Genomic DNA, 24,575 nt, shown 5'->3' with positions numbered 1-24,575 from the left:
TGGAGGAGCAGAACTAGTGACAAATTCATGAGCTGTATGATTTTACTTGTTTTCTTTTGTTGAGAGGAAATTACTGATGTGGCCAGCACTGATTTCCCAGCCCTGCTGAAAATGCCATGGTGGTAGACACATCTGCCTGTCCTGTGTTCTGCTGGGATTACTGGAGTTTCAAACCCTAACCTGAGTTATAAACTGTAAAAGGAATACCCTCTGCCACCTCTAGCTGTTGTGTGTATGAAGGGGAACCATGACGAAAGGGAGTTTCCTGGAGAGTCTGGAACTAGTACTAAAACCAGAACACACAAGAACAGGGCATGGAAAGATGCTTTGATGTCTAAAGAAGACGGGAACAGTTTGGGGGACTTTTACAACATATATGGGAATATGCATGTGTGCTGGAAAGAGTGAAGAAGTTGCCTAAAGATCTACAAGAAGTCATTATATGTAATCCATATGTTTTGATAATTCAGCAGCAAACAGAGGCTGAGAAAGCTGAATAAAATGAAATGAAATAGTCTATGGCTAACTCCTGGCTAAAAGTTGATAGCGTAGTCAGTGTCTTCGGGGAACAAATTTTCTTTTTCATCCATCTGATTTAGACACTTAATTAAATATGGATTTTTTTTAAGAAAGTAATCTGAGCCAGTCTTACAGTTTTGATAAAACTGTGATATCTGAATGGTGCTCTAGAGGTAATCTTTCTGAAGTCTGTTTTATCTAAATAAGCTAGGGACTTCTTAAAAAATCCTTTCAAGACCCTGAAGGGGCACCTTATTTTAAATTGTATGCAGAGTAACTGGTCTTGAGCTAATGCATAATAGGTTGAACAATTTCTAGGGACTGTAATTTTGATGAATGAGAATAAGTGCTTATACCTAGCTTCAAGAATGCAACTTTTTAACAATGCAGTTACAAAAGAAACTGAATTTCTGAGAATTCAGTGGTTTCATGAGCTCACTTGCTACATATCGGGTGCTGTGTTCTTCCTTTTCTGCAGCACTATCAGGAGATGTATGGGCAGTAGTACCACATGCTTGCATGTGTAAGAGTAGCCAGTATGTCCAGTGGAGTTTATTTTGTCTAGGTGTAGCCTTCAAGGAAGTCTGTGACTAGTGGTAAATATAGCAACTAGACTGGCTTCTAGTAGCAAAGTGTCTTTATTTAAGCTTAACAACTGAAAAAAAAAAAGTCTGAAAGCAGAAGATCTTATTTAGAAATATATCCTACTTGAAACTTATTCTCTTTACGTAAGCTTATGCAAGAACTTTCCCTAGTGGAAATAACAGTTCATGTGTGCAGGAGGTAAAAGGCAGCTTTATCACCAACAACTTCTTTTTTCCTCTAGATCTTTTAGCTTTATACTTGGTTAGGAATCCTTCTAAGTTGCGTTTTCCTTAACTAGTGCTCTCTAAAGCTATTTTGAGCATACTTGGAGGGTTTTTAAGCTCATTCAAAACCCACCTGGATGAGTTCCTGTGTGACCTACTCTAGGTGGTCCTGCTCTGGCAAGGGAATTAGATGCTATGCTCTTTCGAGATCCCTTCCAACCCTTAAGATTCTGTGACTCTGTGTGAAAGCCTAAAGGAGTACACTGCTGCCTCGGTGCCTCATGGTAGCCCCTAGTGAAAGGGCAGGAGAGAGCAGAGGATGTCTTATCTAGAGCTTTTGTTCATCATGTTTGGTTTTTTATTATTTTTCTAAAACTGCCTGATGCAGTTCATGCAGTGGACATCCCAGTACCCAGTGCTGGTTGAAGGGGATGGCTAATTCTCCATCACTGAACATGGTGTGGAGTGCATTAGCAAGGTTCATATTGGAAAATATCTGAAGTTCACAATAGTACAGAAAAAAAGCTTAACCTCATCATGCTGTGAAGGTAAAAATAGTCATCTGAAATTCCTGAGTATGTTCTGTTTTGAGGAGGAAGTATTGAATGTCTAAATAGCTAATAACGTTAAAGTACTATATAATAAGAATCTAAAATAGTAACAGTCTTATTAATTGATAAAGCTATGTCAGTGCCCTTTTTAATACTTCATTTTTTGTACCATGCAATTGGCCTTTTTACATTCTTGAATTAAGTTATTTAACCTTATTAATTTGCTTTTACCTTTTGCTGACAACTGGGAAATACTGTTCTGGTTTTCGTTGGTGTTGGAACCTTCAATCACAGAATCTTAAAGGTTGGAAGAGACCTCGAAAGACATGCAGTGAAGCTGAGAAGCACTCAAAGCTCAAGGGATGCTCCTTGCTCAACCCTTTAAAAGGATGGATTGTAGTAGTTGTGCCTTTAGGACCTAAGAGTTCTCAAATGCATTTCCCATGGTACACACAATTGTCTTTGAAATACTGAGGAAGGAGAAACTAGGCCTGAACAGGTACAAGAGAGATGTGTGAAAAGGAAGATGGAAAAGAAATAGAAACGTTTCTGTGACAAAGCTCAGGAAATGTGACATGCTATGCATTTGTTTTGAAGGTAAGTTTTTAATTTAATTTAGAGGTGAAATACAGTAAGATTGCCTTGACCATGCTTCTGTAACATAGGTACATTAGTGAAAGGTGTTAAATGCCCTTAGGTAGGCAAAATTGATCTGAAAGTCAGTTCTGTGTCTCGTGGACATCGATTATGTATGTACAAAGACTTGATATATCTTCAGGTTGAATTCTCTGATGATTTTTGTCTTTCCATTAAATTTGTTAAGATCACAATGTATGGTAATGTAATTGATAACCGAAATTAGGCAGAGTTTCCACTGAACCAGGAAATATACAGGTGATGTACTTACTCTCAACGATTCTCTAGATAATGCCCTCCCATTTTTCACTTCTTAAAATAACATTAAAAAAGTCTGCCTCCTCTTTTCCCCCACCAGTTTCATTGTTCTGAGAAACAGGCCTTAACCTGCGCTCTGGGAAAGCAGGCGTTAACACTATAAGACCAAGAAGGGGACATACACTGGTCATCAAAGAACAGGGTCTGTTGGTACCTTTCTTTCTTTTAACCTATAGTACTAATGAACTTCAAGTGCAGTCTTGCTGGTTGGATATCTATTCTGTTAGCTGGCCATCAGCTTTTGCAGACAAAACCTAAAGATCCTTTATCTTATTTCTCCCAAAATGATAAAGGTCTACGTTTTTTAAAGATGCTGATGCAGAATTACCGTGTTCTTGCCTGAGATTTTGAGAGCTTTATTTCTTTTCCTTTTTTTATTTTGTGAGTGAGCCATTTCCATTCAGGAAAGTTGGATTTGTGTCTGGATAGCTGATGATTTATTAGGACCAGAAAATATAGGGAACTGTTAGCATTATTAAATTTAGTGCTGGTAATCTCAGAGGTTGCTGTGATAAAGGACATATGTGCAGAGTTGGTCTTCGTCTTGCTCTGTAGGAGGCTTTTAAATTTATAATCTAATTTCTTAAGCATTCATAACAATCTATTTACACATAATTTGGAGGTCTGTCAGATCTCTAAAATTACCCTATTAAATTATTTGAGCTAACTTTTAATGCAGGTTGTAATTAGTTACTTGTTCCAGTGGGGAATTAAAATCAAGCTGTTAGCCTGTATATCTTCATTGAAAACCAAAAAGCTGTGGCTAATTATTCTGATGATGTGAGACTGCTGACTGACTCCTGATGCAGGAAGGGAACTGTTTGAAATATAATCTCTTAGGAGCAGAACTGTGTATTGTATCCATGTGTGGACAAAACAGCAAATGACGATGCCTTCCTGGTCTGGAGTTAGTGGCTAATTGTTTTTCAGGTCATAGACATTGCACTGATATTGACATTGTAATTTCAAATTGCATGCCATCTTACCTACTATTTCCTGAAAGCTGTTGTAATATAAACTAGATACTATGCGAAGAACAGCCATAAGTGATATGAGAACAATGGGAATGTGGGGATAATTCAGAAGCTTAAATCTTTCCAAAGTTGCTTTATCAAAAACAGAATGTTACAAGGAAATCTCAACGGCATTGTGACAGCCCATTCCAAGCTGATGCAGTTTACAGATTATATATTTGGCTTGTGGTCCTACTGACGAGAAAGGCATTGTTCCTCAATGGTATAGAGAATAGAACAAGAGCCACTGTTATGATGAGCTTTAGTCTGTATGTCTGACTTCTCTCCTGGCACATTGTTCTCTTCTCTAGCTGTTGTCTTTCTCTATGGCCTCTTGATTTCATTTTATTGCACACTGTAGTATTTATCAATTTGTTTCTAACTTTGAAATAATTGTTATAATAATAATATAATTGTACACACTGATCTTGACAAAGCATCATTTTTTTCATTAAGATAAGCAAAGGGAATCAGTTTAACCAAAATTCCCAGATGAGCTCTGACCTGCTGAACAAAAATTAAGTGCTTGTTTCAGTATTTTAAAAAAGAGAAGGGAGAAAAACTGGAAAAGCTGCTTTGCACATGAGCATATTAATATAATGAGAGGGGGTACCATAAAACAAGCCATGGCTGAGTGTAAGCAATATTACATGGGACAGACACCTGACAATAATTTTAACAGAAGATTAATATTGAAGTGGTTATTTGGCTCAAGAAGAGCAGTCAGGGTAAGGCTACGTCCTTGTATAACCATCCTTGTATAACCATGTACTTATTCTGAGGCCACAGATGATAGCATTGTATGGAGAAGGTTAGAGAACATTCAGATGTTTTTGGGATACTCTTAACTTGATGAATTTCATGTTAGGACATGTATAGATATAGATGACTAACATCTTGGAGCTGTTAGTAGCCATACTTGAGAGTATATGTGAGATAGACCTGTAAATTAGTGCTAGAATTTATTTTGAAAGAGGAAGGAAGTAGATGAGGTAGGAAATTTTAGATATACAGTTCTCCAAAAAAACACTGAGACAAAGCATTGAAATCACATTTAAGTGCCAGGAAGAACAAAAGGAAGAAAATAACAGTTGAGGTTGATATTTAGTATTTTCACTAGCAAGCTGAATGATGGATTTCAGGGAATGTTCATTAAAAATGAAGACTTCATGTAGCTAAGAGAAGCTGTCGGTAACTTGGAAAAACAGGTTTAAATTTCAGAATGTATCTGTGCAACCTGCAGTTTTTGTGTGTGAAATGAACTGCAACTTGGTTTGATAAATGCAGATTATTGTAGCTAGACAATCCCAAGGAGGACATGGAACAACTTGCTTGGAGTAGCTATTTAGAAAAAGATATGGGTTTGTGATGGATCAGAGCCCGCACTTGGAAAAATAATGTTATGTGGTTGTGAAAAAGATTAGTGCCATAACAAACACATAAACGAAATTATTTTGTAAGCAAAATGAATCATATAACATTTCTACTTTTCTCTGAAATTCTTTGGCTCCAGATTGGACTATTTCTAATTTTGGGTCCTATGCTCCAGGAAAGATGAACCCAACTCTACAGGACAGTAATTAAAATTACTGGAGATAAAGAAAACATAACCTTTAATAGTATTTGAACTGAGTTTAAAAAGCTGGAGCAGTAACGTGAGTCTTTTAAAGGCTCTCACAAATAGGAAATCATAATCTATTGCATAAATTAGTAGAGAATAGAATTACTTGTACTGGCACTGGATCCAGTCCTGTCAAACAAGGGTAGCTGGGTGTCCGTCAGGAATGTCACCACCAAAAGTGATCCCGACTCATAATAGCATAACTTTTGGCAATCATGGCTTCTGAATTTGACTCCAGATTATGCTTTGTAGCTTGCTCTTTGTCTTTTAAATTCATAAATGGATCTTAAATTTTGCTAGAGAAATATACAGGGCAGGGAAGAGTGATTGAGAGAAAAATGGTGACAGCCTTGTGCCTGAAATGAACCTGCTGCTTTCCACTTCTACATTTACTAGCAATGTTAAACTTACTTTGGTCTCTTGCAGTAATTATGTACATAAATGTTTTGATGACCAGACTCTAAAGATCTTTATAGTGGGATTTCTCTCTTCAGATCAAAGCTCAATTGGGAAGAATATGTTTGTATGTACACATATAGCTCATCAGATTCCTCAGTGTACTTTATTTTGTCTTTCTTTTGATTGCATTCATGCAAATGATTTGTAGTTTAACTCTTTTGACATTTGCTTTGAGGTGAAGTTTGCCATAACAGTTGTATTAAGAAGTGCAGAGATTAATATTTTCACTTTCAGAATGAATATTTTCATTTCAGTGTCTCCTTCTCTGGAGGTTTTCAAAACCTGCCTGGACACGTTCCTGAGTGACCTGATCTAGGTGGACCTTCTTGAGCAAGGGAGATTGGACTAGTTGATCTTTAGAGGTTCCTTCTAACCCCTACCATTCTGTGATTCTGTGATTTTAATTAGAACTTGATGGAGGAAATAGGATCCACTCTTGAGAGTGGACCTAGAAATTGGAAAGAGAGATGCAAGCTATTCAAAATTAAAAGCCCAAAACAACCAGGTGAAGTTTTAGAAGGAACTGTTCAACTTCAAGAAATAAAGGGAGAAAAATACTCCTGGAACACCTAGGAAATGAGAATGAAGCCAGCATTTCTAATGTAAAACGTCTGAAATATTTATCCCTCCCAAGCTTCCATTGGATCATTATCTATTTTTCCCATCTCTCTGCCTGCATCTTATTATTATGTTGCTTGATTTCTGTCACGTTAACCATTGACTATATGTGTATTTGCATTTAGCTAGAATTCTGAAACTGTGAATGCAGAAGTGAGTAATTTCACTGAGACTAGGAGCTATAAATGTGTTTAAAATAATAGCTCAATACCTTTATCCAATTTTAAAAGTGTGCTATTATTTTTAATTCATTATAGTAAACAACTGTTAAAATATGGCTACAACATTTATTTATTTTTAGGCTTTAATTTAGAAATATCCTTTTGTTGTTAGGGCATGAGACATTAGTGTCTGACTTAGTGTAGTCATCATTTGATATTATGTTTATGTTTTACTGTTTCAATGTAGAGACCATCAGATGTGAGGGTTTTTTAATGGCATAAATGTGTCCTTTTTCTTTTGAGTTCCTTCTTCATCCTTGTTATTAAGAAAAGTGCCACAAGACACTAAGGCATGCGGTTGTCATCTGTTGCTTTACTTCACAGCTCAGCAGAATGAGCAACTGATGTACACTTCTGCAGTTTTTAGGGCTTGTTAGCTGAAATGGTCAGCACTGTATTCATTACCACATTTGCTTTACCAACAGAGAGTCAAAACAAAATTGCTCTTTGCTTTGAAATACAGCATATAATAAGCTGACCAGAGCAAAAGGGTTCTGCTACCAGTTACATACCACAACGTTTGGTGTCCAGCTTAGCAGTGTACAGAGTTGTTATTTTTCTTATGTGGGTATCCCAACACATAGGTTAATCAAAAGTGCTTAACGCACTCCTGTATACCCACAGTATCATGAGCTATTTTGTGTCTTTTACAGTGTAAAGCAGTAATGTTCTTAAAAAATTTCAGTATGAATGTTAGTAAGCCTCTTGTAAGTGTTAGGAGGTGTATGCATGACGAGAGAGCCAGATGGAGAGCAGCACAGAGCCGCACACAACAAGACCAGGGAAGTCTGAGAAACTTTGTACAGCTGCGTTTTCATTACTTTGTCCTATGCCTGTTGGGCAAAGGACATTCTCAGGAAGTGTCATAGATTCAGTTCCTGTCTACTTTGTCCTCAGCACCTCTGCTCAGGTCAGGGCTCCCAGTCAGAGCCAGCCTAAGTGCAGCAATGCCTTTTGCTAATCTGGAGGCCTTTCTGTTCCAAGCTGCACAGGGCTGGCTGGGAGTCCTGGCTTTGAATGAGCTGGTGTGTCTAGACAGCAAAGTACCACGCAGGAGTACAGCTGTGGTCTTGGAAGCAGCATAGCTGTGCCCCAGGCAGCCACTAATTAGCCTGGACCCTGTACCACACTGACGTGGCAAAGCAGCTTCCCGTACCTGAGCTAGCTCCCAAAGTCTTGCACAGTGTTGTAATTCTGTGGTGTAGGCTTCCCAAACTTGTTTTACAGAAGAACATTTATGGGACAGGTAACAATTTTGGCTGCTATTGACCTGGGGTAGATGTGGCCTGGTATTTGTGAGCTGACAAGTTCCATATCCCATTTCCAGTTATTATGTATCAATTTCATTACCAATACAGTATCTCAGCCTTTTATTAAAAGTGAAAAACCTTTTGAAACTTGTAGGATTTAATGTTATTGACTGGCTCAGTCTTTCAGGGTAGCTCTTTCTTCTGCATTTGTAATAACTGGCAGATCTCCTTATTAAATTCAATAAGAGAAAAAGCATATTTCCATTGAAATGAATACCTCAGGAATGAATTCTGTTTCAGTGGGAAATGCTCCAATTTGTCTGTGCTTTTATTTTGCTCACTGTATGAGTTCTTCCATAATTTTTTACTGTATTTGTACTTATTTGCAGTGCCATATAACAGAGCCATATATAGTTATGAGTGCTTTTCTGTTCCTAAGCCTCTGCTAGTCCATACACCCTTGTCCATGAATATGCACACATAGAGCCCTCTGATCATCTAGCTGTGTGCAGTAAGATGGGCTATTCTATTAAAGCATTTCTCTGTTTGCGATGTAATACAATTTATTCATCCAACAAGTCTTTGATACTCCAATTTGTTGGCACCACAGGCCAGTATTAAAATGTCACCCTATTGGATTTTAAAATTACTCATTTTTTAACTTATCTTTTTCCCTTATAGAGAAGACTTCTAGAAAAGTGTGTTTCTCTTGGCCTTATTTAATTTTAAAAGAGTTGCTGTACTGTCTGTATTGAAAATCAAGTCCTTACTGCTGCCTGTCAGGTACATCTGTCTGTCACTACGTATTAAGTGTCTGCAACAGCTCCATCAGATATGGGACAATCCTTACCTGGTGTCCTGGTTTCAACTGGGATAACGTTTTGGGGTTTTTTTTTCCTAGTACCTGGCACAGGACTGTATTCTGATTTTCGTATGAGAATACTGTTGATAACACACTGGAGTTTTAACTGTTGCTAAGCAGTGCTTATCCCGAGTTAAGGGCTTCTTCAGTTTTCCATGCTTTGCTGGCAAGGAGGTGCACAAGAAGCTGGGAGGGATCAGTGCCAGGACAGCTGGCCCAAACTAGCCAAAGGGGTTTTCCATACCATAGAAAGTCATGCCCGGTATATAAACTGGAGCTGAGTTAGCCAGGGCAGGCCAGTTGCTGCCTGGTTGGGCATCAGTCAGTGGGTGGTGAGCAATTGTATTGTACTCTTGTCTTTCTTGGATTTTATTTTTTTTCATAATTGTTGTTATTGTTATTGTATTTTATTTCAAGTATTAAACTGTTCTTAACCTACAACTTTTTTTAGTGAATCTCCTCTCCAGGCCGCTGGGGCCAGCGCCTGCATGGTGCTTAAGTGTTGGCAGGGGTTAAAACATGACACCTGGCCACTTAAAAGCTGCATGCCATTCCAAACTATAGATTGAATAGTAACTGTAGAGTAAGTACATGCTTTCTTCACTATTGAATATATTGACATGATGGTGATGGAAAGAGAAAGTAGCAGTGATCCATATGTGCTAAGCAGATCTGGGCATTCTCCAGAGGAGTGACTGGCTCCCTACTTCTCGCCTACCTCCACTCCCCTGCACCTCCTACCTCAAAATAAAGAAGCTGTTGTTGAAGAATTCTGTCTCACCACTAGCAGTGTCCTTTCTGGTCCTTTCTCAGCATCTGTCTTAGGCTGATTGGTGAGTTAGCCTGGCCAAAAGCCTCAAAATCTGAGTTGAGTGTTACTGCTGGCCTGTCGAATCTTTCTGCAAGAAAGATAGTGTGGATCTGTGCTGAGAGCAAATTCCTGTTGGTATATAGACTGACAGTAGAATAAATTTCTGGATAAAATATCAGTGATTACCTCAGCTTTACTTGAAGTAGGAAATATGCTGCATCACCCATATTTTTTCCAGGATGTTGGGATGCATATGTTGTATTTTAAAAAACAAATAAAATTTAAGATTCTGTAGCAAGACAGTGTGTGTAACATTGTAGTGTCATGCATTGTATTTAAAATTTACACTGACATCACAAAAAAAAGCTGTAAGAATTATTTTGTATTCTTGATATATACGTTTCAAGAATGATTTTAGAAGGTCTGTTTATTTTGTGGAGGAAGATTTTATTTCTCAGCTCCTATTACTATGTCACATACAAGAAAGCACTGTTTTATGCAGAACACTCCGGGTAAAAATAATCTGTTCATTAGAATTTGAGGTTAAGGATAAAGTGTAAAGGAAATAAACATTGATGTGATGTGGTCTGAGGACATGACAGGTTCGGGAGACAGATGTGTTGCCATTGCTTCCTTTAAGTTGATCATCAGTTCTTTCTATTGGCAGTTTTTTTACTATGTAGGATGAAGAATGTTGACATTTTCAGGTGCCCACCTTCCTCTGTCTTCTACAGAAGGAATCCAGCCAGCTATCAGACTATGCCTGACAAAGTGATTCAACCTTTCCCATATGGATTCCATAATTTTGAGGAGCTGCTTTACATGACAGTCATGTCAGGAAAAGAAGGAAGAAGCTCAATATCCACTGTGCATTTGTCTTTACTAGCCAGTCCAGAAGACCAAATACTAACTGGATACCAAAGGCATTCAGGAGTTTTTTGAGACTGGGACCTAGTGTGATGATTGCTATTCAGTGCTGTTTACAAAGTTACCACCACCCAGCTGTTACTCATTTCTCCCTCAAGGGAGACCCACCAGTCTCAGAGAGCTCCCCTTTTATTTTTGGTATGAAGAAAACCATATTAATTTAATCTGCATTTTCACCTGGTTCTGGAATTACACTGAAATAAGCTGCATTTGTCTTTCCTTTGCCTTGAGGCATGAGTAAAGTGACTTGTATCTGTTTGCAAAATATCATTTGAATTACTTTTGGTCTTCTACTTAATGAGTGGCCAAAGATATTATTTGCTGTTAAATGGTCTATATCTCACTAAGGCTTAGAAAGTAGTCCATACCAAGAAAGCCATGGATGGACACTTGGCTTGGACTTCCAAAGGGAGAGATCAACACAAATAAGGTTTGGGATTTTTTCTGTTGGTAGGTAGATTTTGAAACCTGTATTGTTCATAGTTGATCTCAAGGTAATGTGGGAGTTAAGAAGCAGATTAAATGGAGCTGAAATAGGTTTTTTTCAATGGAAAATGCCTAGAATAATAACTTGACATACACAAAGAAAACTTCACTTGTATTGTATCAGTATGGAAACAGTGGGCTGTTTTCATCCTACAGGTCTATCTATGTGTAACACTATGGAAAAAGACAACAGCAATAGGCCATGGCTCAAGCCTTTGTTGTAAACAAACAAACAAAAACTCCATAACAACCACAGCTATTTTTTTCTTATAGTGTGAACTGTTCTCCTGTGTCAGACTGATATTTTCTGTATAAGTATCAGAAGATAAAAAGGGAAGACCTCTTTAATCTTGTTATATTTTTTTTCCCTTTATCACCTTACTAAAGGAGCACTCAAATACTATTGACATAAACTCAAAAGATTTTTGGCATGCTGGAGGGAAGAGCTTCAACAATTAAGATAGTGTTATACTGTGCCCTCTGTAAGAGTCATTCATTGGGGGGATGTAGAAGTCTTGAATGCATGTTCTCTATATAGCAAAAATGGATACTTGCTTGGGTACTACTAAACCACTTGGAAGAAACACCCAGAAGTGTAAATTCATTACAATTTGCTCTGCAAGTTGGATGTGCTCTGGAAGCTAGGAAGATAGATGGAGCTATGATGGCAACAGATTGAACACTCGCCTTCTTTCTTTAGTCTAATTGTATTTGATTTTCAAATGGAAGTATTTCTTCCTGGCTCATGGCCTACCCTCACAGCAGGGGCTGTGGGAGATTGTCCCCAGGGCTCCATGTTGAATCATGAGGAGCCTTAGATTATCCCTCCTCACCCTCCACCTGCCTGGAGAGCTGCGTCCTAGGAAGAGTTCTTGCTCTTTTTTGTAGCCAGAAATGAACTCTGTTTTCTCAGCGTGGGTTTGTGCTTGTTCCCAGTTTCCCAAGAAGTCACCTCAAAAAAAGTTCTTCCCTGGAGGGTTATTAAGCACTGGAATGGGCTGCCAAGGAGGTGAGTCCCATCCCTGGAGATATTTAGAAGCCATGTAGCCAAGGTGCTGAGGGACTTGGTTTAGTCGTGTGCTTGACAGTGTGAAGTGAATGGTTGGACTTGATGATCTAACCTTAGTCTAATGTCTGTTTAGCAGCTGACAGCTTTACAGCTACCCATTCTCCATGCTGTGCCATTTTTTGTGGTATAGGTGGCATTGTTGAGTCAAATACAAACACTTTTCTGTCTTTTCAAGAAAATGAATTCTTTGACAGTTGTCACAAATACGGTATTGGTCAGTTCTGGTTCACTCAGTCAAAGCATTTGGGTGTTAGCAGTAGTCAGAATACAGTGAATCATGATACATTAATGAGCACAAAAGTAGCAACTTAGCCTTTTCAGCAGTCCATTAGCACTCTTGACTGATTAGTTCAAAAGGCAGCCACAGTTCCAGGGGAATGAGTAGGCAACAAGTCAGGCCAGACCCTGAGTCATCTATGGCTGCACCCGCCCAGGCCATGGGGGCTCACCAGAAACCTGCTGCCCTTGGGAAATTGTATCTGGCCAGCAGATGGGAGTGATCTTTCCCTTCTCTCCAGGGATCCTAAAACATCCCATGATGGCCTGTATGTGCTTTACTTCTGTGCCAAGCAGGAGTAAGTTGAGTGAAGGGACCACCAAGGCTGAGAGGAGAGGCTGAGGAGCTGGCTGTGATCTCTTTGCTCACTTCAGGGAGGTGGAGGCAGGTTTTTTTAAAAGATGCATATTGAGAGCTCCAGAGGCAATCATTAGAGCACGAGAAAGTCAAGTTAAATAGAAGAATTTTTAACAGTGAGGATAGTTAAACACTAGAACAGTGCCCAGAAAGGTTGGGGTGCATCTACCCTGGAGATTGTAAGCTCAGCTAAACCAGCATTGACATGAGCCCTGGTTTGAGCAGAATACTTGGTCTAGATGACCTTGAGAGGTGCTTTTAAATCTAAATTATTCATGATTGCAAAAATTATATGTTTAAGTGGGTTCTCAATCAGAGTTAAGTAACCTCATAATTAATCTAAACTGACATTTGACCATAATGTTTTAACTGTACTGATTTCTTAAAGAACTCTGAGAGTTCTAAGCTTGATGGCTTTTTTGCTAGATTGAGAGGTCAAGGTGCAGGTTTGGACTTTGGCTTCAGACTGTGACCAAATGTTGCGATGCTTGTTCGTCTGGGAATGCATGTCCTCAGTGTTGATCTGTGGCGATGATGTACCAGCTTCTCTTCTAGCCTTTGTCATCATGCGTGGTAAGCCAAAATTTGTAGCTAACTCTCTGGACTTTTGTGGCTGTATGTTTTTTTTGTAGTGATGATGTACTCTCTGAAAGGCCAACATGGCAAGGAAATAGCTCTGTGTCTCTAATACAGATGATAAAATATATTAGACAAGTGTATCAAGTTTCTCAATAACTCTATTTTTTTCTATTTCCTTTTATCTCAGGTGCCATTATGTACTCCCAGGCTTTTTTCTCATGGATTCATGATGTTCCTTCTGCCAAAAATGCTACATATAATAGTTTTTAAAAAAAAAAAAAATCTACTACTTTTGGGGTTCCTTTTTTGTTACTTGTTTCCCTAGCAAGCAGTATTAAAAAGCACTGCTCGAGTAATCTAGAAGTTTGCATATTTGCTTGCTTGCAAGAAAGGCAACATTGTCATGGGTTTATCCTCTTTCAGGAGGTTGGTAGTCTTTCTGTTCCCAAGTTTTCCCCTTCACTTTTCTTTCAAGGACCTCATTTTTTTACCCAGCACTTCTTGAAGTGAATATTCAGTTTTTGTTTTTTTCCTGTCATTAGACTGGCCGACCTCAAGGAAAAGTTCAGACTCTTCCAGGGAGAGGATCAAAGAGGTCAATTATAACTGAAAGGTGGGGGAAGAAGGGTTATTTTCCTGTCTTGCTTCACCATTTCACTGATCGAGTCTGCAGAAGCAGAACAGTCTGGTGCTTGTAATATTTCGGGATGGCTCTATGTTTTCTGAGCTCATTATGGAAGGGAGCCAGCGAGAGAGCTGGAGAAGTGAATAGACTGCCCACATGTTTAGAATGGACTGGAAAGCTGCTTCAGGTTCCTGTTTCCCAATCCCTGCCCACTGAGAGGAGGGAAGGGAGGAGGTCTCATCTGTTCTTTCATGGAGGGGAATGGAAAAAGAGAAAGGAATAAAAATTGGAAAATGAGAGAAGGATGGGAAGAATCTACTTTCTTCCTGCTCCTCGAGGGAACTGGTGCTAGATAGAGCGTTTGAGGAAGAAAATGCCATGTTTGGATACTCAAATACTTGAATTTCAATTGTGCCATTGGCCTCAGGAACTTGTAAGGAAGTCCAAAAGAAACAGTGTTACTCTCCAAGGAGGTTTAGCTTGCATCATGTAGCCTCCTTTGCTTGTAGAGTCATATTTAGTGATGTAATGAAAAAAAATGTGGAAGTGGTGCCTTTCAAACATTGCTCTTAATCAACTTCAGGCCTGGACAAAAGAAATGGAGGACTTTTTATAGCTTGTATTTGTCACTGTGTAGGTGAAAGTAAAAAAAACCATTAATCTTTATCTTAGTTTGGTTTGTAAAGTTTTGATAAATTCCTTTTTGCCCCCCAAACCAGAGAGGGAAGAAAAATGTTGGTTTTGGAAAGTATAGCCTCTCTTCACAGGAGAAGTACTGATGTGTGGTTTGCTGCTTTGGCATATTTTCTGTTTTTGTTTTTGTTTTGTTTTGTTTTGTGTTCCCCCACCAGCACAAGGCAATTCATTGGCAAAACGTTAAAACAGATTGCTGCAGTGGCAGCTGTGCAGTACTCACCTACCTACTGCAGCTCCTCCTATGGGGCTGATGCAGAAAAATAAAATGCTATGTGTCTTCTGCATGGAGACATTTTCCTGTCTTTACGAATTTCCATGTTTCTTTAGAAAATTTATAATTACCAGGAGTCGAGACCTTTTGTTTGTTTTACACAGCCTTGTCAGTGCCCCATGTCAGGAAATAATTCTGAGTGGCCTCTTCTAAGCCAGGTGACAGCTTTCTCACATTGTAGAATTTACTACGATTTACGTTAAAATATGCAAGCCGACTGTGGTGACTTTTTTGCTATCACCCTGCCCATGTCAGTAGTCAAAAGATACCGCTTAATTTACTTTTACTGCTTCAAGCTGTTGAAAGCAGAGGGGAAAGCAAGCTGGAGCTTTAAATAATATTATAGGAAAAAGTGAAATAATCATTTACTCTTCCCATTCTCTGCCTCTTGCTAGAATTTGGGCCAGGTGAGGGACTGAGGAGGGACATACAGGACAGATTTCTGCTCCATTTCTACACTGTATTTTGTCACCTTTCAAGAAGAGGTATGAGGACTTCTGCTGTGGCTTCAGCTGCAAGAGGGGAGTTGGAGGCAGTGCTGAGGACTTATCGCAAAAGCAGAGCTTCCACCCTCTTCTTATGGTTATTTTTCTGTCCCCCGTGAAGAGCTGCAGCACAGATGAAGCAATTGGCCTTCCTCATCGTGGTTGTCAGCTCATCAGAGAACACAACAAAGAGCCATCAAAGGACCTTCTGAAATCAGGGTGCTGCCAGTTCCCCAGATTCCTTGCATGGAGCTCTCTATCCTTTTTCCAGCTCTGGCATTTCTCCTAATTTCCTTGTTCCTTTGGGTGAAAGAGATGGAGACACAACTGGAATTTGAACATAGGTCTTCCTTATGCATAGGAGAAAGCAATTATGTTTTTGACTTTATGAGGCTTCCTTAGTCAGATGTTTCTGATTGCAAGGTGATCCTATGTTTGTCACTGCATTAACCATGTTTGATAGGTCCCCTTCTAGTCCAGAAAGCAATTAATGCTCTCATTGTGATACTTGTCTTTCTTATGTGCATTATGTGCATTTGTGTTTTCTGATTTTTTATCAACCTCTTTGATAATTGATACTGCTTGAAGTTTAGTCCATCCATGAGTTTTTCAGACCTGCCAACTTTGTTAGACTCGAAGGCAATGGCTCGAGCATCCTCTACGTCAGAGGAGCTTATGTCTGTGCAGTACTCTAGTCATGTCTGTGATGTCAGGGGTGGAAACTGTGTGCTCGGCAGCTCTGGAGGGATGCTGGCATTCAACTTGAGGGAGTGATAGGCTTAGAGCCAGCACCAGTGTCATACCTGAGCATCTTTTGCTGAGGAAGAGACTGAGTCAGTCTGCAGCACTGATGTTTCTATATTTACTGTCTCATGTGAGACAGAGAAATTATATGGGGTTCAATTTAACTATTTTGTTTTGGAGAGAGGAGAGTGAGATAATTTAGAATTTTTAAAAAATTAAAAGGCAACATCATTTAAAAAATTTTAATAATTAAAAAATAAATGTTATAAATGTTATAAATTTAAATGCTTAGGCATAGGTAATTCAAGGTACTAGAAAATATGTAGGCAAAGATCTGTATATCTGTGAAGAAGCCTAAGTTTTTTTAAAACATGCTTATAGTAAGCATATGTTTTCTGCTAAATGTGCATTGGTATGTACAGTTAGTCTTTGACACACACTACAAAGTAAAAGCTGGTTTGAAATAAACTCCAGGAACTTTTATGGTTTTGTTTGTTTTTTTAAAAAAATATATATGAGATAAAAAAATGTTAATATTTTAAAACAGATTTCTTCATGTTGACCAGGTCACTAGAGCTACTGTAAGCAGTAAGCACTGTTGTAGGAAGGTTTTATGTTTCAATATAAAGATCCTCTTTGTAATTATTTTGATATTTTGCAGCTTTCCTTCTTGGAACTCAGCATATCTAAATATTCAGCCTTACAGACTTATTAGCTAGAGGGAAAAAAAAAAAAAGGTTTAAGAAACCCAGTTCTGTGAATGAGGAAGAAAGTAACTTGTCTGAGAGCATAAAAAGCAATTTGACTTTGAGACTTCTCTTGTTTTTATAGTCCCTACAAACCTAGCTAATTGCTGTTGTACCAATTGGACTTCAAATGTTCTTCCCTCTGTCTTTGCCCTGACTTGAGCACAAACAACATCCTCCATTAAATTATATATCTGATAAAGTGTCAGCCTAAGATACAGTGTGTGTTCATGCTTAGTGAGGCTTCACTGTAATGTTGTCAGTTATTTTTCTTTCCTCCAAAATCATGTAGAAGCACCAACAACTAAATAACAGTGCATGTAAAAAAAAAAATATCTGGAAGAACTCTACTGAAAGCTACAGTTTACAAATCACTGAGTTAAAGAACAAGGTCCCAGAAAATAAGATTTTTAGCAAAGCAATATTGGTCTTAAATGAAGAATACATTCAGAAACTAGGAGAGGTGTTTAACCTCATTTTCTTCTTAGAAATAACACATGGTTACCCAAGCTTATGATTGAAGGGTTGGTTTCTTCTTTCAGATAGAAACTAATGTTTCTACCGAATCAGGTAAATGGAAGCTGTCTTGTGTAACTGAGAAAGATAAATAAATCTAAGCCTAAAATGATTTTTGATTATACTTTAACGAGACACAATTTCTGAGCCTGTTCACACTGGATGATTTCATTTGCTGCATCTTTTAAATATTCATGAAACTTGAAGCAGAAATGAAGACAGGTCTCACTTTTCTGACTGTATACCTCATAAAATTGCACTGAAAAACATTATAAAAGGATTTATTGAGCTTTCAGAAATAAAGAGAATGATAGAATTACACTAGCTTGTGTGAACTTAACTTGCCTAAGTCATATTATCCCCTTCATGTTTCCCTTGTGTCCTAAGCCTTTAGAATAATAAACATCTCCTACACATCTTTGTGTGTTTCCTTTCCTATACATTCCTTGATGCAATCACTGCACAGAACAAACCTGTATTGTGTGTAAATCTGTGCTTTCTACTGAGGGATGCAGTATTTTCTTAAGTCACTTTTTTGAGGATGCCAGAATATGTTGAGAGAATGGGTCAGGAGACTGCAGAAGGAAAAATTTCATGGTTAAGGTAGGTGAATTATGCCCTAGAGTGGTGATTTTTTGCACAGTACTAATCAATTTGTTTAAAATCTATATTCTTATGAGTTCCTGTTTTTATGACTGCTTGACTCCCTATCTTTTTTAGTGAATGCTTCCAGAGATCAATGGGAACTGTTTTGAATATGGAAAGTATTATACAATATCAGATATTCTCAGAAATAGGCGTCGGTTTTCTCATACTGTACCTTTCAAAGTAGTAGATGTATTTGGCCTGACACTATTTATCTTAGCACTCTCTTCCTTAAGGAAGTCTTATTCAAATAAGTATGTCTGAAGCTTGTGGAAACTGTGGTGATGAATGTTAAAAGCTCCCAGGAAAAAAAAGAGAAAACTCAGGCAGGAGAATTTCCGTAGCTTGGAGTTAAATTTTCCTGCTATATATACTGAAGAAAAGGCAGCTGCTCATTCAAATAGCATTTGTAAGCAGCACCCATTCTAGGAGCCAAATGAGATAGGACCCCCACAGTGAAATTACTTTGTGTCCACTTCAGTAAGCTCTATGCTGTGCAATAGAAGAAAGAATGAAGTAAAATTGAACTAGGTCTCCCTGTGGATTTTTGTTTGTTTGCTGCCTTTTATTTTCCTTCATTCCCAAGGTTTTCATTGTTCAGGTGAAACAGTAACTCAGAGGATTTGGATTTCTGACTGCATTCTCGCTGTAAGAGCGGCATGAGTCTTAGCCCAAATTTTAAACGTGCATGTGCTCTGTCAGATGAATGCTTTGGCACGTTTCTCCCAAGCCCTCTCCCACCCCTACGCATCTTACAAGTCTATCTCAGATTTCTAACCTTTGTTCATGGTCCCTGGCCTGTTCTCACCATTAAGGAGTTCACTGATGGCATGTTTTGTTGAAGATCTCCTCTACATGTCCTTACTCTGTTTTCTTCTTCTGTACCACCTGGCTCCTTGTCACTTTCACTCCATTATTCACACTATGGCCTAGGTAATGCCAACTTCTTGCTGGGCCCCACTATGAATCTCTTAACTCCCCTATGGTCCTATTCATTGATATTACAGTCTTCTTCCCAGAATCGTTCTCTCTCCCTTCTAATTCCCCACAACCTTGCAGTCACTTGTGGTGGACATAGCATGACTCTTGAGCAGAGTCACTCAGGCTTTTTTTTTCTTGGCAATGACTCTCAGCTTTCACAGCAGAAGACAATGAGCCTTTTTACTCATCTGTTTCCTTATTTTACCAAGGAGATAAGGCTGTTTAGTTGTTTTCTCAAAAGTATTTAAAAAGAAGCAGTTCAGCAGTCTGTAAGCACAAAGCACTACTGTTAATGAATGAAATGAGATAAAACTGAAGTGGAGTTCATGATGGTAGGCTGAGGCACTCAGGCAATTTTCCACCAAGATGCAGGGAGTCTTTCAAGTCATCTTAGTGCTGAGCATCACTGCTGAAATCTAGCAGTTCTTTTCTTTGAAGTGTTCGCCCCTGAAAATAAACACCCTAGGCTTTGAGGAAGTCAATTCAGCCTCAGTTTGGTGTCTCCCAACATTTGTTTTCCTCATGCAGTACTGTGCGTTCCCAGCCCTGCAGAACCTATGTGTGCTGCCATCTGCCTCTGCTGCCATCTGCTCCCCTGAGTTTGCTGCAGCCAGAGACTCTACATGCCCTTTGCAATGGCTGAGGTATAGCAACAGAAACATTATCTATCCTAATACCAGGGTAGTGTTTCTTTCCGGTAGCAGGGAGAAAGGTTGAGGTTTGCTGGTTTTAACACAATTCTATGCCTGTTTGGCACTTGCAGCGTTTAAGGGTAGTCTTCCTACAATTTGGCTGCCTTCTGAGCTGCATGGAAAAGGCCTTGTAGCAGAGACAGCAGGTGCTGCATATGCAAGGTGATTACTGTTTTTTCTTACTCCCATATATTTTTTTTAAATTTAAATTTAACAGTCCTTCCTTTTTCCAGTGTACCAGCAAGATTCTTTTGCTGTGTAACCTTGCTTGATTGCATGGCAGCAGCTCTTCAAAATGTCTTTATTTTTAGCTTGATAAATAATATTTAATGAACTCTGGAGATATGGGTAAGCAGGCAATAGTGTGCACCCACAATTTCTTTGGGTTATCATTAGCTCTGTGTGTGTGCGTGCGTGCGTGCACATATGTGTGTGCATATATATGAAAAAGTATATTATACCTGTATATAATGCAAATGCCTTGAAGAGTCCCTTCAAAAACACTGTTAGGCAATCTTTTGCAGCAAGAGTTAAATACTTGAAGACTTGAGTCCCATGCATAGTTCTCATGGGCCTATTTTTAGTTTCTCTTATGGGAAGAATGGCAAAAAATAGACTAGGACCATGACTTTGGCTTTAGTGCACATAATGTTTATAGGTTAGTTGACAGGAGCTCATGCACGTGCACGTGTATGTGCCACGGGACTTTAGTACTACACTTCCTGTACATTCATTAACAGGACTCCCGGCAGAGCTACTGTAGTTTCAGTGCTCATAATACTAATTTTAACATGCCACTCTAAAATGCGTCATAGCTCTGAAGTGCTATTTGCAGCCTTGATTAGGGATTACTGACCTGAAAGATCTGTATTTCTCCAGCGAAAGGCTTTCTTGAATTCATAAATGTCTCTCTGGATTTGCTCACAGTGCTTTGCTCCTCCACTTCACCCCCTCTTCTGCTCCTACAGAAGCTGCAGATGAGGGGGGATGCACTGGGTTTTGTTGCACTTAGGCAGATGGTGCATTTGTAGCCTGCAAATAGCAGTGCTGCATCTTTTAGACATTTTGTAGAAAGAAAATGACGTAACAGAGTCCTTCAGAATATTTTGCATCTTTAGTTATTGCTTTCACCTTTTGCTGGCCTTGATGATTTTCTAAGTTTTGTTTGGTGTGGTGGGCTCAGTCTGGAAGGCTAGCTTTTGAAAGTGTAAATTGCAGTTCTTATATGGCTACGTGACTCCAAGACTTGGGAGCTCTTAAAACACACTATCTTCTGGTGCACATTTTCAAACCATGGCTGTATAGGGATCAGGTGACAGACAGGGACATAGAAAGCTGCTGTCTTTTGTCTGAAAAAAAACCCCAATGAAACCCAAAACATATAAATGTTGACAATGTAGCAAACTAAATCTTGTAGCTATTAAACTTTCCATGGAAATACCTGCCTCATACTTTCCAAATCACTTTCCATTGCAGCTGTTTCCTTACAAAATAAAATGTCCTGCCTTGTTAGTTACTTGGTAGCATTTACAAAAAAGAAGTGAGCATCTGAGCGAGATTAACCTTCCTGTGGACTTCACGCTTGTACAGAGCTTGAAACCTTTAAAAGGATGGAGTAATACTGAAGTAAAAAGCTTCCTATCCCCTGAGTCAAAGTAAAGCAAAAACTGCAACATAACAAAGTGGTGCAAGAACTGAAAATGTTTCAAGAGTCTTCCTTCCCCTTTCAGTTTTTCACCTACAGAATACCTGTACTTAAAAACCCTTGAAATGTTGACTCAGCTGTAAATGAACAACTAAAAGATCCAGTCTTTGTTGTTCATCACTTATTGGGTGATTATGTGGCAGCTTTGCTACCTACAGCACACAAATTTGTTGGCATGGCTCTGAATTCGGTGTGCAGGAACAGATTGTTCAACACTCAGTTCATTAACCATTAGATAAGCAAATTATTCCAGCAGCACGAAGAGGAGATTTCTACTTTGCCCTCATCTTTCCACCCATCTCTGTCATTCCCTGTTTATGGGAAATGGAATGAGAGAGAAAGGCAAATATTTCCCTGCCTGGGTTGCAGAGATTGGAAGAGATGCACTGATGCCTCCAGTCACAGCTCCAGATTTGGTCTTTTCTAGATTTCACTGTCGTTTTTTCCCATGCTTCCAGTACCATAGTAACCTACACATTTGAAAAGCCATTATCCTTGCAATTAGTGGATACCAATTCAAAAGCAAAACAAACTCTAAAGTCCTACAGAGAGCCAGATAGGGGTGATAAATTGTGAGGGTGGGGTAGCAGTGTTTCTTTGAAAAAAATGACTTCATCAGGCAACTAGCTCCATCTCTGCTCAGATAAACGCCTACACCCGCTGCATTGCATGTGTGGCGTCTTTCATTTGCATTTTATAAATGCATGAAATAGTCAAAATAGGTTGCAAAAAAACCTGATGTTTGGCCTGCTAGAACTGCAGAGTTAACACAAATAATGAGGTGCAGAGCAAGAGTAGGGGGAATAAAATCTGTCAGTGGTCTTCATCTAAATATGCGTATTTAATTTCCCCTCTTCTAAGCGAAAAAACAGCAGGAAGGCCCCAGAGCCCCTAGGAGCAGAAGAACAAGTGAGAAAGCCCGGCTTTCAGCACACCGATGAGGAGACAAAATCATGGAGTGCTGAGCCTGATGTGCTGTTTCCTCTCACCCCCCCTCTTCTCCCCTCCACCAACCTACATTTCTTGGCTCCTGTCAACTTCGAGGCTGTTGGAGTTGTGACGTCAATGACTCGCAGCAAGTGACCCCCGTGGCAAACCTGTAAAACATTATATGGTATGAATAAGAAGTCTCTTATTAGGTCTGCAGCTGGCGAGATGCAGACATATGGCAGCAGGGATGTTTTGGAAGAAAGGCACGGCTTGACAAAGAACCCAGTCTCCCGATAAAGGTTTATACTGGCACTTTCCTGTGTTTATAATACCATATGCCAGGGGCATGGCCTCTTTTTTCATCATATTGTTGTTCAACATTTTTTTTAAACCTAATCAGCCCTTAGGTTGAGGAGTCTGAGAAGCAGAAACTTGATACAGCACATTATTTTTTCCTTAGATTTCTCCGACTGGAGCTATGCTGTTTTAACTGCCTAGACTGAAATCTGTTTCATATATAAAGTGAAGTAAGTTTGTCAGGACAAATTGTTTGTCCTGTGAGAAGGAAGTTTTCTTTCTGAAATCATTGTCAGAATGGACTCAATATTACTAGGGCTTTTTGGCTATTTTGGGGTTTTTTTCTCATGCAGATATTCAAGCTTGCTTGCTTGCTTGCTTTTCCCTGTGTTAGTTTATTATTACAGGACAGTAGAAGCATGGTTGTTTTCAAGGAGAGTTGCTATTCAAGTGCATTTTTAAAACTTCTTTCTTTTGCAGCCTAGCCATCTCAATAATAAGCTTTTCCTAGATCTAGACATCTAATTTCTTGTTTAAGAGCTACACTATCGTGCTGCTCCTCTGTAAGTTATTGTGATAACTGGTGCTTTACATTGTAATCTTTGAATTTTTGTTAGTCTTTCAGGATGAAAGCTAGTTAAATCCATATTTACAGTGGTAGCCAGAGAGATTTTTGATTGAATGTAACTGCTACTTTGGGTTTTTATTATTTACAGGTCAGTAGTCTTTAGGGTTTCCAGTTGGGTTTTCAATTGATTCTCTGGCCCCTTTGTTCTAGAAGCTGCATAAAACCAGGACAGAAAGACACATTCATCTACTCCAGAAAACTTGCAGTCAAAATGAGTTTTGGCTTGAGGAAACTTTTACTTTGAACTGTTTCAACACTACCCAACCCCTGTATGATATGCAGAGGATAAGAGCATCGCCCTCGCATTGCAAAGTTTATATTCTAAAATGCAGTGAGTCGATTTTCTGGAATTTTGCAACTGCCTTCAATGACTATTTGATTCTTTGGCTGCTGAAGGCTGAGCTGTTGGTGCTACACTGTCTACTTATTGCTGTAAAAATTGTCCAGCAGTACACAGTCACCTTGGTGCGACTACTTAGCAATCAGGAGTTTGTTGGTCAATGCGCAATGTGGGGTAAAAACTGAAAAGAAGTAGCTAGAGCTTAGGAGAGATGCTAATAGAAGTAAAAAATGGCAAGAACTAAAAAGAAGTCTGTGCTCTGCTGTTCACTTTTTTCCCCCTTACTCCTCAAGATATTAATTAACTGCTTGTCTCATATCTCCTCCATATCTCAGGTTTGTGTAGTTAAATCTGAAATAACCACACAAAATATCTCTGGTCAGAAAAATCCTTGACAGTAAAGTAACTTTTTTTTAATTATCATATTTTCTTTTTCTTGGCTTTATCTGCCCTGTAGTAGAAACAGCCTGCATAGTAATAAAGGACTTAATAGTTTTCAAGTTGCATTGAAAGTACTTCTTCCATGCTTGCTGATGAAATTGATGAGTTATTGCGGATATTATTTCAAATCCTGGTGCGGGGTGTTTTTTGTCTTTATTCTCTTAAAGCAGATGGGATATCCCACATGAGCAATGGAGCACCCCGAGCGAAAGGCAGAACAGCTGGGTTATGCAGAGTGTGCAGAGCATGAGCAATGCCTCGCTCACCCCGTGAACCGAGCAGGAGACTGTGTACAACTGAGCAGTAACTATGCTATTGCTTCTTGGAATTTTTCTTAACAGAGTCATTTTTAACTCCTTGAGTTAAGGAGCCATTACTCTCTTTAGACTGGTTTCTGTCTTGTTAGTGGGACGGGATTTTTCATCTGATCTCAACCAGGATCTGACAAAA

The 24,575-nt window shown here is 39.0% G+C and overlaps 1 protein-coding gene across 1 annotated transcript in view; it reads left to right on the top strand.

Annotated features, from left to right (window-relative positions):
* Positions 1-24,575, top strand: part of PDE3A (phosphodiesterase 3A) — a 246,488-nt gene that overhangs the window by 109,842 nt on the left and 112,071 nt on the right. The window lies entirely within an intron of this gene.

This window comes from Colius striatus, chromosome 1 (assembly GCF_028858725.1).
Source record: "Colius striatus isolate bColStr4 chromosome 1, bColStr4.1.hap1, whole genome shotgun sequence".
NCBI classification, from domain to species: Eukaryota; Metazoa; Chordata; class Aves; order Coliiformes; family Coliidae; genus Colius; species Colius striatus.
The sequence above is the reverse complement of the archived record's forward strand: the minus strand, read 5'-3'. Positions and strand labels throughout refer to the sequence as shown.